We start from the raw sequence: 5,043 nt of genomic DNA on the forward strand, positions 1-5,043 counted from the left end.
CCTTGGGGTTTTTGGCGTTCAGATGGAGAATCCAGTCCAGCCCTGGAGATGCCAAATCATAGTGGCCTGCAGACTTTTGGCTTGGAGTATAAAGAAGCTTATACAGCTGCTGTAATCAGAATGGTATCAGGTACAGAAAAGCTATCTTGCGGAAACGTGAACAGATTTCCAACTCTTTCAGCGTTAGGTAAAACTCAGAAGTGGGGGAGAAGAAAGAGTTTGAATACTTGTAACTTCTACCCCAAAACTGAAACCTGTGAAGCTAAGCCTATGGCAAATAGGTGAAAAGGTTTTACTAAAAAAAAACCCAACGTTCTCAGAAGAGCATGATAAATAGAACTGTACGAGTTCTGGTTGCCTAAACATTCCTGATTTCTCGGGTTTCTATACATAGATCCCATCTCCCCCAAATTTAACGCAAAAGGTCTCAATGCAGTCAGCTACCTTGGTTTCAAAACCCTTTCCTAAGCTGCCTCCACATCTTGGAGACCCAGAGAGTTCCTAATTTAATAACATTAACATATCAACCTGAAAACGTCGCGGACAACTAAAAGCTGTTATCCCAGATGCGGAGCCTGGAATCAGAGAGCCGTGTTCGCTGATGGGGGTGCAGCGGGGAGCAGTTGAGCATTGCAGAGCAAACAGCTGAACGCCAGTGAATCACCGCCTGCTTCCGGCAGAGGTGAGCTCCAAGAGGGGTTTATAAACCAACATGATGAAACAGTGCTTTAGTGACATGAAATTTCTTGCAGCAGCTTTCAATGTTTACCACAACTGATAAGCAAATAGCAATGCCATTACTCCTCTGTGGCAGTTTGTACTGAGGACGGATGTGATGTACAAGAACTTCCAGTTAAAATCTTCTAATGCTTTGCACTAAGAACACGTTCAAGTTGTTCCATTTCATCCACTTGAGACACCGCCTCTGGAGAACAGTCATTCTTCAGATGTTTGCTGCTCAACAACAGTTGCAGCAGCTGGGGAGCAGGAGAACGGCTCGCTGGGTGCCATGTCAGGCAATGCCAAAAATCCTCATCCTGCTGCTCAAAGGTGCCCAGATCTGGCACCACTTCGGTTCAGATCAGACGGGCGCCGTCACAGACCCAGCCGACCCTCCTGCCCTCCAGTACGGGCAGCAGCCCTGGCCTGCAAGAGTCAAATTCTTTAAAACAGCACGAGAAGCTTACGGTCCCCTGGCTCTAGTTGTCACAAGGGTAAAGCTTTTCTGCTTAGACTTCTGTTTTCTTGTGTACTTCATCCATACACGGTGAGTTCTGACAAGTCAACAGACTTCCCCATGTCCTTACTGTGTTAGGTAAGTCTAGTCCAGTAGCCTGCCTTCAACAGAGCCAGGAACAGGTACTTATCACAAAGGTGTTTAAGGGGGAAAAAGAAAATGCAGAAGCCGTACATACTTTCCTTGGCTTTTCCTTTTGTGCCGAGTTCACGGGAAGTCAGTGAGGTCAAGAGAGGCTGCATCCAGTTCATGAGCCCTTCTGCAAATACACATTGTGCTGCATTTGCTGGAGCAGTTTGAGTGAATCTCCCCGGTGTTTGCTCAGAGGACGGCTAAACCCATGCCTCTCCCCTCCTAGGACCAGGGTGCCACCTGAGTTCCAGCAGACATCATCATGTTAGTAGGAAAAGTGGACTTTTAAGCCCTTCTGCAAGTTTGGGTGCGTTCTGACAGCTGTGTTTTATTATGACAGCTTTACAAGGAATTTCTACAGCAGCATTAACATCACCATCTGCTGGGGCAACGTCACACAAGCTCTTTGTTACCCTGGAAATGGGAATTATAATTTCTAGATAAGGCAAAGCCACACTGGCTGAATCCTGGCCTCAAAACCCTAAAGACTCGTGCTATTGGCTTCAGTCACAGCTTCCATATTTCTCTCTAGGACTGTGGTATTTGAGCAACTTGTTAAGCTGCATTACTTCTTAGGGTGAGGTGGGTTTGGCTGTATAGAGCCAGTCCAGAAATTATTTGGCTGTCTCTTAAATTGTTTAGCTATTTTTGTCGCATTTCAGCTCTGTAATGATCATATGCCTCTTCTATATCGGCATCCCTCTGTTACACTTTTCTCCCTAAAGTCACTGTTGAGCTTGGCAAGTGCTACATATGTTTTTATAAATAAACCACCAGCATTCCATACAGGACTGATTTCCAAAACTAAAACCTTGCCACTTAGAAAATGTGTTGGAGGACAGATCATAAAAAGAGATGAAGGAAGCAGAGCATAGCTGCTCCCAGCTCCGACAACCTGAATGCGTCCCTTCTGCTGGGATAGCCTCTCTTGGTTTTCTGCCTCCTAACAGATCTGCAGTCCTGTCTCTCCTTAGTTTGCAATTTTATTATATGAAGCCCTACCAAATTCTCACAGAGCACCTACTGAAGATAAAGTAAAAGCAGGACCCATGAGATGTGCCTTTTATTTTTGATTCAGCCGTTGGTCTGTTAGAAGTAAATGATTACTTGCCGACAGACACCTTCCTCACCTGTTGAAAAAAATAAAAAGCAGCAATTCTAGTATCTGTAAAACCCTGAGTCTTCTTATGAACAGTGCTGACCATTAGTAAAGCACTTTATTTGCACAGCACTACAAGTACATCCCTAGAAACAGGAGCAGCTTACTCGCAGTGCCGGCAGTGCTGTCTTAAATACGAAGCCTGCTCAGTTCACCTAACTAAATGCAGGAATATTCCTAGCACGACCGCAAGGCCCTCTATTTCCTAGAGCAGCCTGCTTAACCGGCGTGTGAGGAGTTAACAGCAAATGTTACCATGTCAGAGAGAGCTAAAATTCATTCAGTCCTTAACATACTAGTTACCAATTCTTTTCTCTGAAGCTTTTTACTTTTCTCTTAACCTCATTAAAGCTTACCCTTCTGAACTTCAGGCAGTTGCTAAGAAAAACTGCAGTGCTAAAGGACTTACCAGAAACAGTTAGAGGGCAATGACACAGTTAAACTGTCATTTGGGTTTACATCTTTTACAAAACATCACTTCCCAGGCCTCTCTAAATGAATTTAACCCTCTCAACACCAAAAGCAACTAAAAAACCTATGTGCCATCAAACAAGTACCACCCTTCCTCCGTCTGACCTGCGAGTTTTCTATAAGACAAAACAGCTGGTGAAGATGTCTTCACCATCTTAAAAAACATGTAAGAACATTGCCCCGATACAGAGTAGAGCATAAACAAAACAAACGTTTAGCATCGTTGCCAGGCTGGAAAAGCTGCGAAGGTGGTGACAGCTCCGGCAGTTTTGTGGCTGACTTGAATACTGGCCCACTTACTAATCCTGCTGAGTAGTGACTGTTTAAAGACATAAGCGCTCTTAGCCTGGGGGAGAAAGCGGGGTTGGAAGTTGAGTCAACATTAAAGGGAGCTAGAACTGTTGCTCCCAATATTGGAAGTGCCAGCTTTTTCGACCACCATTTTTTTCCCCAGGAGGGTCTAAGAGGCAAGAGCCCCACCAGGAACCCGTGGGACCAGACAGGCGACACTGCGCCTGCCTCCGTGCAGCCGGGTTTTGCTCGGCTCAGCCATTCCTACCTCTCCTCGCACAGCTTCGAGGGCTCAAGGCGCAACTCCGAGGAGGTGTTTGTGCAGAGCAACGTGCCGATGCAGCCGTGCCGGGGAAGAAACCTCAGGCAGTGACACATCCCGTTCTGTTCTCAGCTGCTTATCACTGCTTTCCTCTTTCACCCCATCCAGCAGCCACCTCTCCCTCAGACCTGCCAACGCAGCTATGTGCAAGAGCACCCTCTAGCCTGCTTCACTCAGAATAATCACACCAGCTTAAAAACAGTAAACACTCAAACTTTTCTAGCCTGGCTCGTTTTTGACAGAACCAAGTTAGGAGTATCGGGCTTCAGATCTCAAATCTTAAGCAAAACAACAGATAATTTATTTGTCTACTGTTTGCCTTTCTAAAGCCTCACCCATACATTACATTTTATGTCACTAATACACACATACCTAAAATGCCACTGTTTTGAGAGGAACAAGCTACCCAGAATTTGTGACAAATGCTTTTTCTGACAGAGCAGTGACGAATACCCATGCTTTCCAGCAGAAATCTTAAAAAGGCACAGCGTAGTCATTACATTTACAGCCGCGAGTAATGGCCGATTTGAAGTCACTGTTACCATGACCATGAATGTACACCAAGCCAGGGAGTTGGCTTACAAACATTAACGATAGCTATTTTTGTGCATTTCTTTGTGAGAGCCCATGGATATCGTGCAGCTGTGTGTCCAATTATCAAGATTTTAACTACAGACTCTGAGAACTTGCATTTGTAGTATTCTGCCCACCAGAGTATTGGACGACCGGACGTTCTGTTACGGGTTTGTGATGAGAAGGTAGCACTGGACACAAGCTGACTGGCAGCGCGGGCTTCTCACAGGTTCCCCCCAACCCTCTGCAGCGTGCAGTGACCTAGTCTGAGGAGGAGTGATAATTAACCTCCCTTGTTTCTTCAAACCTCAGCTTCAGTGCTGAATCCCAAATGCTTACAATGCATCTGCTGAACCTCGCCTGCATCTTAACTCGAAGATGAAATGGCTGCACACGCTTGTTTGCTATCACCCACACTTCAAAAGCAGCAGTTAAAAGGTACAGCGATATGTAGCAAATTACTTTTTTTTTTTGAAGCCATCCCATCTTGTTTGAGTTACCCTGGCCTGGACACAATGCGCTCCTTGGCAGCACGAGAACACACTGCCATCTGCCTGCTCCTCACGAAGGCTGCACACCAAAGCACGCGTAGCAGGAAACACGGGCAACACAGGGCTTCAGTCTCAGAGGGAAATAAGGGAGGAGCAGGGGACAAGTCTGCAAGTCTGAGATAAGGCATGGATAGCGAGCAGGCTCGCTGCTGACTTAACTGCAGATATTTGCAAACAGCACAGACCTAGGGTCAGAGCAGCAGTGCTGTTTCATGCAAGACCCTATTTTCTACTGAGGTCATACCACAGGAAGACAGGGAATACGTAAGGAAACGCACGTAACTGAAGTTACTGTGAAACAGTAAGA

The sequence above is a fragment of the Phalacrocorax carbo genome, chromosome 17 (assembly GCF_963921805.1).
Source record: "Phalacrocorax carbo chromosome 17, bPhaCar2.1, whole genome shotgun sequence".
Lineage (NCBI taxonomy): Eukaryota > Metazoa > Chordata > Aves > Suliformes > Phalacrocoracidae > Phalacrocorax > Phalacrocorax carbo.